This window comes from Tympanuchus pallidicinctus, unplaced genomic scaffold, assembly GCF_026119805.1.
Source record: "Tympanuchus pallidicinctus isolate F22 unplaced genomic scaffold, pur_lepc_1.0 scaffold16, whole genome shotgun sequence".
Lineage (NCBI taxonomy): Eukaryota > Metazoa > Chordata > Aves > Galliformes > Phasianidae > Tympanuchus > Tympanuchus pallidicinctus.
The window spans coordinates 26124176-26136926 of NW_026294679.1; the positions used below are offsets into that span (position 1 = coordinate 26124176).

General features: G+C 42.6%; 1 protein-coding gene across 2 annotated transcripts in view; it reads left to right on the top strand.

The window, feature by feature from the left end:
• Positions 1 to 12751, top strand: part of JMJD1C (jumonji domain containing 1C) — a 146246-nt gene that overhangs the window by 92332 nt on the left and 41163 nt on the right. The gene's annotated exons all lie outside the window — the stretch shown is intronic.

The following is a 12751-nucleotide window of genomic DNA, read 5'->3' on the forward strand; positions in this document are numbered from 1 at the left end:
TTTTTTTCCCAATGCCAAATATAGAGCTAGAAAAAGAGAAGCGACTTGGAGAGAATGCTGGGGAAAGGAGAGGGAGGTTCAGCTCGTGGCAGGGCTGCTGCTTAGCATGTCTGCAGTGGGGAAGCTCACTGCCTCTTCTCAGGGTGAAGTGAGGTGCTGCGGCTCAAGCTGCTCTGACAGCTTGACTTTGGTGAGAAGGACACTTCCCACTGTCAGAAAGCCACGCTAGCTAGGTCAGCCCTGCCTTTCAGAAAGGGAGGTGGTGCTAGTGATCTGAGCTGGATTAGCAGAGGGTGCAGAGCACTGCAGCCTGCTGAGGGGGGGCGGCGTGACGCAACGCAGTGGGATATCCTCCTTTGGCAGCAGCAGCCTCTTAAATCAGCTGAGCCATGAAGTGTAAATTCACCCTCAGAGCCCAGCCGCAATCTCACAGATTCATTTTACAAAGCAAATACTTGCGCTAGCATCTTTCCTTTGCGTGAAATCTGTCAAGATCGTGTCTTTGATAACGTTCATTCCAATAAGAGTAATCAATCTCCTTTTGGCAGTGGATCATTTCTCACAAGATGAGCTGAGCAAAACAAATTGAATCTCAGGGAAGGACTGCCTTTTGTAAAACAGCCTTGTTGCCAAGCCTGGCTGGCAGCAACACAGCTATGCTTTAGGAGATTTGGGGTCCTTCTTCAGGGATTATTTACTGATGATCTGAGACCCTGAACTGCTTCCGTTCGGGAAGGTGCACACAAATGGAAGATGTCATTCTTGAAAACATCCTTTGTGAATAGCTGACTCATTGCCATCTTTGTAAATAGTACTGTAATTAATAGCATTATCAAGTTCAGTTTCAAAGGTTCTTCACCAGAAACCATTAGAATGCAGTAGCTTGTGAAAAATAGTTCCAGGTACAAGCTTCATCTCCCTGACCGTAGCCTTCTGTGGCATGTAGAGGGCAGCTGCTGTGTGAAAGGTGAGGTTCTATCCTCCTCAGACAGCTACCTGATAAAGCCTGAGGTGGGGACTGCTGATTGGCATGCATTGGGAATAGCCTGGGGACAACAGACATCTAAATGCTTCCTTCACTTTATCATTGCAAGAAGGTTGCTGGTGGAGATTCCTTGTGAGCAAAAAGGCATCAAAGATTTTTTTGTTTTTTATTTCTAATGATTATAAGAACTTTTGGAAACTGCATTCATAGGGGTATCTCTTTGCAGACCTGTAAAACCTGAGTGTTACAGTTGAATGATATGGGTGAGAACTTGACTGAGTGATTATATTTTTAAGAGAACGGAAACTATTTTAAAGTGTTAACCAAATTAAGTACTGGGAATGCACTAGACATGTTAATTTTGTCATCGTGTAACTGTTTTCTCACTAAATGTAACTTAAAAGGAAGATTGTTACTATTTCATTCTGCTTGTTATTTTCTGTTAATTTTTGGAAATCGGACTGCGCATTTTTAGCCCCATCTCACTGAATGTATGGTGGCTTTTACCTGCCCACTCTCCTTCCCACCCCCTTATATTGGAGGGCCTCCATTCTCTTTGCCATGAGAACAAGATCCAAGATAAATCCCAAGTAATCTTCCTGTGAGAATCTGCTTTTCTCAAAAGTACAAAAAATGGTCTTTTTCTCCCTTGTTTGGTTTGGAACTGCTGACTAGTTTTTGAGCAGAGGACAAACCGAGGACCCATTCTTTGCAGAGATAACTGTAAGTCTTTCTAAACATACTCAGTTTTTGATTTAAGCTCTCATGGCTGTGCATTTTCAATATGAAGTCCTCCAGAGACCATGGTGATCTGAACGCTTTTTTATTGCATTTTGCTGCTAGTGCCTGAAATTCCAGTACCTTTCTGCCAAAGCAAACAGAGTTTGAATCTGTGTGGGAAGACTCCATTTCACTTCAGATACAATTCTTAACTACTGAGTAATTTTTCCCATCGTTGCGTGCACTTGTAATATTGTAATGGGCAGCAGAAGAGGGTTTGGTATGAGTTCTGCTCAGACCAGTTCTCATCAAAATACAGGGCTGTTTAACATAACTATTGGGCTAAAGGGCTTCATGAATAAGGCGGTGCTGTCGTTTTGAAGGTGACAACTGCTCAAGGCAAAGAAAACAGCGCACTTGGCACACTCTTAGCCTTGGCAGGAACAAAGTTGGAGTAGGCAGAGAGCTAAATTACCCTCGTTACCAGAAGTGGTTCTTCCAGAATCAGACTAAAGACACTTTGGCAGGACTCGCTGGGGAATCATGAACCGCAGATTCCCATGCCATGTCTGCTCTTTGCATAAATATGTTTCAATTGTTACAAGATTCAGCGACCTTCGTAAAAGCTCGGTGAATATCATTACTATAAGCAGGGTGTGCAGCTGCACGATACTAGTCTTTCTCCTTTTTTTCCCCATTTCCACAGTGCTTCGTTTACCAAGTGTTTGTTCTTTTTATCTAAGTTCTCTGTGATGTTTCTTTTTCCCCATACACGTGTAGTCCTTTGAATCCTGCCTTCTCCATAAAAATGCCTTGGATTCTACACGTGTGGTGCCTTAAACACCGACCCACAACTTGTTTCCGGCGGCTTTTCTCTGGGTTGCTTCATAGAGGGTACAAACGGTATTATTGTCTACATGAAACTTGTGTGTGACTGTGAATGACTCATTCATTAATCTGGGCTGGTCAGACCATGTAGTCATGTTGTTCTTTTTATGGTGGTGGCAAGAGGATCCTGAGGAGAAAGCAGATGCAAATATGTTTGCTGTGGTAATTTGCATAGCAATGAAATGAAAATTATATTCCTTTGCAGGAAGCAATGGACAGAATATTTACAGCATGTTGTTTTTTTATTTTTTGTTTTGTTGTTTTTTTTTGTTAGTATCTGTAAGGAATGGACTTATCACATTTTAAGACCACATGCTCCTAATATTTTTCTGTTTTGCAGTCCTAGTGCATCATGTATATTTTGTGACCTCTCTCCAAGTAAAAAGCCACAGTTAGTGGGCTTCATGGTGGTGTTTGCTGCAGACTGAGAATAAACATGCTTTCGCATGCGTTTGTTGTTAAAATAAGTGAAACTGCCCCACTCAAATACCAAAAAGCAAAACTTTTTAACTTAACAATACTATTTTGTGGCCGTTGATGGTCTGTTAGTTGTATTAAATGTAGTAAGTGAAGCAGCAGATGATGCCTTTCTTTCAGCAATGCAATTTTCTTTAAGGACAGTAGATGAGGATAAGAAGAATTGAAGCTCAGTGTGGGGTGCGTGCAATCTCATCAGCCTGGTGTTTCTGTCTGGGTGGTGGTTGGCAGTACCAGGCACCGCTGGGCTGGAGCTGGTGCTTCTGCTCTCAGTGCTGAAAAGCTGAGCTCCAGCTCTACAGCTGGGCTGAGTTGTTTTACACTTCAAAGGAGCAAATGAAAAATAACAAAAACCGTGTTACACTGTACTTTTCCACACCAAAACACCTGTGTGGAAAAACCAGGAAAAAGTCTGCTTTGTTCAAGGCTCAGTGCTTTATAGCTCTGCCTGAGTTGGGCAGAGCAGGAGTGTGCTCACGCATAGTGCTGGGGTTCTGCTGGCTCCCTGCCCTTCCAGCACAGCTGCTCCATGGTGTGACTTAAAGCACTGCCTTGTGGCAGGGGCTTTTTTGTGTGTGTGCATGTTTTAGCAAGATAGTTTCCAGAGGATTTGTGAGCACACAGCACTGGAACAAATGTGCACAGTTGAGGCAGTGCAGAGAATTCAAATTAAGTTCCTTCATAATCGTTAAACTTCCTGTGAGAGGGTATTTCACCACTCAAGGAAGGAAGTGAAAGGGTGTGCACACAGGCTTCAGAAAGTCCCCTGTGTGATGGCTTAAAAAAAAAAAAAAAAAAAAAAAAAGTAAAAACAAAATGAGTCAAGCAAGAGAATGAATCAAGAGCACAATTCAGTTTCTCTGTGATGGAATTTTCTTCACTCCAACCTACCAACTCACATTTTCCTGAAGGAGTATATATTTTTTTATTATTATTATTAGTTTTCTTTAAAGATAAGGCTGATTGCTGATTGCTTTGGTATTTCAAAATGGTAAGGTCAGCCTGTCTACCTCTGTACTGAAGGTTCTGGATGTAAAGATATGGCACCAAGAAATCCCCTGTAGGAGATATTAAATGCAAAATGATAGGTGTGTGCACTTTGCTCCTCTCCTGAATGTGCACTGCATGCTTGAGAGTTGACAGGTCAAATGTCTAACACACCTTAATGATTGTTCTAGTAATAATAATATTAGTAATCTTGCCTACTAACCATGAAATAGAAACTCAGACTGAGGATCTGAGTACTATTAGGTATATTAAAAATTCAAGTTCTATATGCCATGAAGTAAAGCATGAGAAGGGAGTGTTGTGCAACTTCAGCTCTCTCCTTTTCTAGTTATTACAGACAGATACTAGGTATTTCAGGCTTGGATGCTTTGGGGTTTAATTGCCGTGCTCATACAGACAAGCAAGTGGTGTAGTAGGGCCTGTGTAGTAACAACATGCACCTATTTAAGAAAAAAAAAATCAAACATGTTGAAACAGGGAGTAAAATAAGGTATTTTTTTGTATGTAATTTAAGCAGCCCATAATCACACAGTACAGACTTCTTTCAGATTTCTACTTCGGGCTTGAGGCTTAAAAATAGCCTCTGCAGCTACAATTGCTTTTCCCATAAACTTGCACTTCCACTGACCAGGCAGGCAGGAGGTTTGGGGCTTGTCCCACCCTTTGTGGTTGACAGAAGCAGCCCAGGAGCTCCGGGTGCTGACCAGCTGGCAGCTGTGACCATCATGTGTTTGGCTTTGTTTCCTCCACGGATGGCAGAAGCACACCACTTTCTGCATCTTTAACTCTTCTCGGCGTTGTCTCTAAGAGCTGCCTCTATTCCTTACCATATCTCTGGTGTCTGGACCACCCATCGTCAGTCCAGCTGGCCTCTCTGGCAGCATCATAAGGAGCGATGATCTAAACATCTTGTTAGTGACACATCTATGTTCAAGTGTAAGTTCCTAATGTGAAGGAAAGCAAAAGGCTGCATCCAGCTAGAAGTGGGTCAGATGACTCACACCAGCCTTCACCGCCTGCTGCAAGTGTGGTACAGAAGAGTTGCATCTGAGTAAATGTAAGGAGAGAGGAGTGAGGTTGGGAGTCACGTCCTCCGTTTCCAGAACGGAAAGAGGTGTGCATCGATTCCGTGGCCTGTCCCTGTGTCTGCCTTCACATAAGAGTTGCATTTCCAGGGACTTGACCTGTCTTTATTCTCAAAGTAAATGGAATGGAGCTGTACCTATTTTGCCTTAATTTCTTAAGGAAAAGAAAGCTTATTTAGTCACGCTTTCATCTCTCTCCTGTTGCCCCACGTGTTAGTGAAGTTTGACCTGGGAGTGGAGATGCTGTGGGTCTGATGGGCCTTGGGGAAATGAGTGGCATGGGGGAGGCCGGCAGGCAGCACACCTCACAAGCAGGGCTGCAGCCCCAGGGACTGAGGGAGTGCTGCCTGGAGGACCTCAGGCCTCGGGAGGTGCCTGAGCCCCATTGGGGGAGCTGCAGCAGAGCTGGGCCTTGGGGCTGCAGGTCGAAGGAGCATCCCTAGGCCTGCAGCTTTCTCTGTGACAGCAAAGCAAAACCTGTTGGACATGTCCCTTGGTTTTTCCAGATTTGCAGTCACTTAAATGGTTTGACTAATGAATTCTACATCAGTAGGTAGGATTGAAATAAATACTGTGAAAATTGGGTATTTGAAACAGAACGTATGGGACAAAACTTATTTTTTCCCCGCAAAGATGAGGTCAAAGCCTTTCATGGAAGTACTTCTGAAAAGCAGTCTTGATGTTACTGGGTTTACACGTCTGCCCAGTGTTTCTGGGAAGAGAACATCCTGTGTTTGATCACAAATGGTTATTTTTTTTCCACCAGTAAATGCCTGTGGAAAATGCTGCTCAGGAGTCAGAGAGGCTCCTTGTCCTCAGTTCTCTGACCTTGGGCATTGCCAGTCTGCACGTTTGATTTATTAAAAATGGAAGTTTTTTTCATAGTTGTTTTTCTTATGTGACATCTTGACCAGTACTATTTTCATAATGCAGATACAAAGTCAGCTCCTAGAGAAGCTGGTTTCATTTTTTATAACCAGCTGGCGCTTTCCCAATTAGTTGCTGTCTGTAGGACTGGGAATTCCTAGCACCCTGGGGAGCAACTTGGATGAGGAAAATCCTGCAGCCCTTGGGAAGGAGTGCTTAAATGGAGGAGGGAGTAGCAATCTTTCTTGCATTTTGGTTGGGCAGGGAGGAAACTTCAAATTTTATTGATGTGGATTTTTACAAGAATTTAAGTTTTAGCTTAAATTTGACCTGATAATAAACATGATCTGATGAAATGTTTGTGATTATGTTTGTTATTGCTCCTTCCCCTGGTATGACATAGATTTATTGATGCATCTGCTACAGAATACTGCTGCAATCAGTGGTTTCACTTGGTATGCTCTTTAAATGAGGAAAGTATAGGGTTTTGGAGCAGCTTTATATGGGGAAGATCAATTGTGTTCTTCCCCCAAATTGTAAAGTTGAGAAATTGGAGATAAGGAATGGTGACTGACCTGAAGAAAGCCTCATTTATGCAGAGATCCATGAATTTGACTTTAAAGAAAAGGTCAGATTTATGATTTTCTTGGATTTGTGTGGATTTAAATAACTAGCATCACAAGGTCTGTGAGGTAGTATGTTCAGTAGAGTTCCACCGAGGCATGGCAGAAGGCAAATGGAGTACCCCGACTAATTGTAATCTCCACATGGCTGCTACCTTGTAACGTTTTCTTCTACTATACCTGTTTGAAATTACCTTTGTGAGAAGTGCTGGTTTGGAGTCCAGAAGCTGTGCTACATGAGAAGTGTTCTCTGCAGCCTTCAGCACGTTGCAGTTAAAGTTGAGTGCAGTAGTAGTTTCAATGCCTAAGTGACTTCCTCAAGTTTACCTCAAGGACTTTATTGCAGCAACAACTGAAATATCTGTGTTTTCTCATTAACAATTCAATCTTTCCTCTTTACAAACCATTATTCATCTGTTCTATAAAAAGACATAGCTACTGCTTTCTCTGGAGCTGCACAGTGTTGCAGTGTTGATCCAAATATGATATGCATCCCAGCTGGTCAGGCTTCTGTTATTTATAGGGAAATACCTAAAATGGCTCCGGTAGGTCAGAACAGAGCTCTTAGCATGAAAAAGTACACGATGATGGCTGCATCACCACTTTTGCACAGTGATCAGCTAGCTGTTTTACACCCAGCCTCTGTGCCTCTGTCCCTGATACCAGGAGAGTGCAGCTTTCTGAAGGAAGTTCTGCAAGAAAATGGCCTGATTGCTTTCTCAGCCCACATACATTGCTCCTGTGCAGCTTTGCCTTCAATCCTATTGGAAATTAACTTTGAAAAGTTCATTCTTAGTATAGTGGTGGTCATTTACAGCATGAGAGAAATGATTTTTAGTCTCCACTACTTTACTTTTTTAGTGGTATGTTGGTCATTGGTACTTTATAGCAGTAGCTTAGGAAATACAATTTCAGACAAACCTCTGATAGCTGCTGGAACATAAACCATTAATGTAATAGTAATTAAATGGACTAAAGTCCTCTGAAAGGACTGTGAAGCATGTTGTAGCTTACTTTGAAGGATTGTTTAAAGATACCAGATACATTCTTTTCTTCTGACAGAAAAACGGTTAAGATATTTTTATTACTGGGAAAGTTTTGTATTCTGTATCTGTATCTGTAATCCTTGTGAGTTGTGGAAGTCACGTGGTCCCAGAGCTCCTGAAGAGTTTGGAGTTTGTGTAGAAAATAAATAAAAGTTGAGGACGTCTGCAGAATGGCTGCTGAGATTTTTGAGCTAATGGTAATCCACTGCCAAGCTGAGAGTCGGTCACAGGAGTGAGACATTTCGGGAGGCAGTGACAGGAACTGTCATCCAGCTGCTGTTTTATGGTTTTCTTCTGCAGATTGAATGGAGAGACCTTTGCTTTTTAATACATTAAACTTGTAGTTATCAGTAGTTTTATCAAAGAATACTGTGTTGCTGAGCAGTGCAACTGATAAAGACTTGCTGGTAGATAGATCACCTTTAGGCAAGAGGTGCGATATCTGCTGTCTTTTAACTATGCTGGCAGTGCACTGCTTTCCGCCTCAGACAATTCAAGCTGCTGCAAGTGATTTCTGCTGGCCCTAATGCCAGGGTGCCAATTTCAGGTTTCCTGAAAATATCTGTTCCAGATCAAGAACTGAACTCCTAGCTTGACTTCTAGAGATGTTGAGCTGCCTTTTGGGCAGCCCATTTTTTCTGGACTGCTGACGGTCATAGGAGCACACTTTTTTTTTTTTTGCCTGGAGACACCTCCATCTGTGCAGCTTGTCCTTTAGGTGATACTATTTGGAGAGTAGTTAGATACATTCTGAAAGCTGTTTGTGATTCACAAGGTGTCAGAGCCTGTGTTTAAATTTTAATACCAACATAGAAAAGATTTTCTACAATCTGCTCAGTTAGCTACTCTCCTTGTTAGCATTAACTTGTCTCTGCTGGTTGTTTGCTTCAGGGAAACGTCTGCACTTTGAGGTTTCTTTTCCCATAGATAACTACAGTAGTGGCATTGAGTTGCTTAGTAAGTGATTTAAAAGCTTGGTCTGATGTCCCCACATGACTTCAGAATTGCTGGCTGTGGGGTTAGTCTGATATTCCCTGTCTCTCTTCAGGAGTTGAGAAAATGCATAATTGGGAGTAGTCTGGGTATTGCTGAGATGATGGTGATAGGTGTGTGGAGCCTGCAGTAATGGGCAAGAAGCATTATTCTGTGGAAAACAAAAGAGAAGCAAGTGTATGGCTCTGATGGAGGAAAAAGGTGTGGAGGAGTGCTGATCACTTGGGCTTTCTTTTATCTGTAGGTGGAGAAGAAGGTAAGCAGTAGGAGTGGTTACCATGGCTTTGTAAATGCAAGCTGACAGGCCTTCAGCTCAGGGAGTAGGAGCTGCTTATTTGGGGAAGTCTTTAAATCACGGGTGAAGAGAGACATTACATCAGGAGATTCCGCTTTCTGTCCCACGCAGTTGAAGCAAATAGTTCTTCTGTTTCCCTCCTAATCTGCAAATCAGATCAGGACTCAGATTGGGATTACGATGGCAGCATTTATCCCAGATGCTCGGACAGGGTGACATAACCGGGAGTGTAAGGGTCATCTTTTTTTAATCTCTGTTTTTCAAAGAACAAACTACTGTAGCAGTTACCAGAGCAATTTTTAAGTTGTTTGTGGCAGCATCTGTCTGACTGAGCATTGCTTTTGCTTCTGTGTTGACGGCTTCTTGCGTCCCTGCTGCATGCTTGTTCCACGTGCTGCTCTCATCTTCCATCCATCTCTCTGTACTGGATTTTCACCTACAGGTGTGAAATAACGTGCTGCCTTGTAAGAAGCAAGGCTTTCAGTGGGCACGTTCCACCTGAGACATTGGTACTCCTCCAGCAAGGCAAATTTTTCTGCTTGTTTTTGTGTTTGTGAGCTAAAATCAGAGAAAATACTTGATTGTAAGTGGTTTTTCTTTTCTGCTATAATTTTGTACTCCTAACTATAATGTATTTTTCATAGCATAACCTTTTATATTTTTGACAGAAGTTGGTTGATGTTCTTAGCGGTGTGAATTATTCTTGCACAGCTGAACAAATCAGTGCAACAATACTTCGTCTGGCTTGAAAGCATGACTTGGAGAAATGTGCCCTACTCCCTCTGATTTTCAAACCTGGTAATTATAATTCAAAATAACTGTCAACTCTCTAAGTATTGTGCAGATGAAATGAGGAAGGAATTAAGAGTTTGTGGAGAGAAATGTTAGGCATAAGGAAGAGTGAGGAGCAGAAAAGTGTTGATAGCTTTTCCTGACAGATGTTAACTGACAGTTGAAAAGTGACTAAATTTTTAGCCTTCATCACCTTTTCCTGTAGCACTGACTTTCTATTCAGAGGTAATGCTGTTACACACTGCAAAGATCCTGTGGTCTTAAATGTGTGGTGCAGAGAATATGTAAGTGTCTGTCCCTCTGCTAAGACTGCATTCAGAGCCTCTCGTAGAATGAGGACGTGTTTCTACCCTCTTCCTATGCCCCAGAAGCTGCAAGGCAGCACTCAGCTTGATCTGTGCCTGAGCTGGGGGTGAGGGCTGTGCCCTCCAGCCTCATGAAACTGGTTCACGAGTAGCCAGCAGCAGCTGGGTTTGCATGAGCCAAGTGGTGACCGTGCACCCGGGAGCACCAGAAAATAGGTCAAGTGTGGGTTGGGGTTACATAGAGAGCACCAGCATTGCCTACAAGCCTGAGCCTCTGCCCTTTGCGCAGACAACGCCATTTAAGGTAAAGCGGGAAGTTAGGGTCTCCCCCAGAAGCGGTTGTCCTCCTGTAGCCTGTTTGTGGCCAGCAGCCTCAGAGGAGCGGCACAGCCTGCTGCTGGCTGCTCCCAGCATGGCGGCATGGCAGGCAGCTGGCCTTTGGAAGTGGCTCAGAAAATGGCTTCTTAGAAGAACATGCTAGGGGGCTGTGCACGGGTGTAGGAAGACAAGTAGAACAACAGAAGATCTATTAATTTTAGTCTCAGTTAAAGTTGATTTTTGCTTTGCAAGAGTCTGCTGTGGTCCACTTTGCTTTGGCAATGGCTGCTCTGGGTGATGCTGCCTGGAGGACCAGTCGTTGCCGCCGCCTTTGCGTGTCAGTTGGATTCTCATCTTTTGCTGCTGGAGAAAAGTCTTGTAGCTTGGCAGAGGAGAGTTACCAATTCATAGGTAATGTCCTGTGAATACCTCTGGTAACCTGTCTGTCCAGACCTGTTTTTTCTTTTTTAAACTCATTGTCAGGCGAATGCTATTAAGGTGTGAGGTTTGTTAAAAACCAAAGATTGTAATGACTGGAAGATGATTACAGATCAGTGATAAATTGACATCTATGTCAAGTGATACAATAAGTTAAAAAGAGGGGGAAAAAAAAAAGGAGAGGGGGGAGGGGAGGAAAAGAAGGCTATTTACCTAATGGAATGGAAGCAAGGAGACAATTCTGCGCATGTTTCAGATGATGAGTGCATGGATATGGGTGTGTTTGAAGCCAGCTGTTCACATGGCTTTCTTTTTTTTTTTTAATGGGAGAAATTTTTCTTCTAAAAAGATGTCATTAATGAGGTAGTGTAGGTGCTCAGCAGTCTAGGTTTGACAGTCAATACTTTTTGCTGTGTCTGCTCTCTGAAGAGTGCTGTGGCAGTCTTAGACTGTGTTTCTCAGAATACTTCCAAATTGAATCTCCTGCAGTCAAAGTCCATGCAATTTTCAGATTATTTGGTGCAAAAGGGGAAGAAAAAAGAAGCTTATTTATGGAAGCTATCTCAAGATGTTCACTGATGGGATGAGAAGAAACAAGATTTTGCAGCTTGAGGGAAAAATACATCCATCTGATGAATATAGATTTTGGACATCTTTATGGTGAAATGACTCTTTGAGGCAACTTTCACTTTGCTTTGAAGCGTTGCAGGTATGGATGAAGTGAAGGAGTAATGTACTGCACAGATTTGCAAGCAACCTAATGCATTTCTTCAGATGCAGTACGGGCAAAAGCAGTGTTGATAAGTGGTGTGGTCAGAAATACAGGGAAATCTAAATATTAGACAATTGAGCTGGTAAAATGTGCATGATCAGGAAACGGAAGGTGCAAGCTTCTGACTCTTCGAACTCTGAATTTTTCATTCGCACTGTTTGAATTTAAATGAGTGCTTCTACCATTGAAGAACAAATGAAATGCCTATTCTTATGTGCAGCCTGTTCTGTGTAAACATCGTAAGCATGACTCTCAGGTTGGTTATGTACTAGTTTTCATTTAATTCGCGTCCTAAATCATCAGAAAACCTCTAAGCAGCCAGAGGAAGCTATAGTCAATTAAGCCACAGATGGTGAGGACTAATGTGGTGTTGACCTCTGAGAGGACTGCAAAATCTGCTTAGTTGATCTCTGTAAAACGCTAGCTGAAATGAGTTCCTACTGATGCTGAAGAGATGTCCTTTATGCATTGAATCCAAATGTGGATTCTGTAGCCAAGGAAGGAGATCTCCCAAATAAATACTTGCTGTTTTTTAATGTACAACGTGGGTTGAGACTTGGCCTTTGAATCAACAATTTGTTGTTGTTGTTTTAATAACAAAAGCCACAGCTTTCCACAACTGATTTTCCTGAAATACATATAATCAGTTCTCCTCCTTTTCACGGAGAAGAAAGCATTGACAGCTGGTGGTGGACTTAGTGTACCTTTCTGTGAGCAGCACACACTCAGTGTGATTGTGGATGTGGAGATGGAAGCTGTACTTGAACGTACCCTTGAGTTTTTGTGTCATGCACTGGGCTTTCATTTCTCAATTCAGTGAATTTGTTTTTGTCCCTCAAATTTGTGAAGAGTGGCTTTAACGTGCATTTTAAAATGCTGAGAAGACATGTTGGTTTGATAGCACAAAGCCTGTGGGAAAGATAGAGAGCTGTGGGAGCATTCCCACCACAGACATACCCTACTAACCAAAAAGGAAAAGGAACTCGCTGTCAATGGAACCTTTCAGAAGGCACTTGGGATGGCTTTTTGGGCAGCATGCACATTCTGTTCACCTAAGCATGCTTGTCAGTGTGGGAAGCAGTACTTTGTGGGTAGGGCTTGAAGTAGAACTGTGTACGTGTTTGGATTTTGTCTTCTTT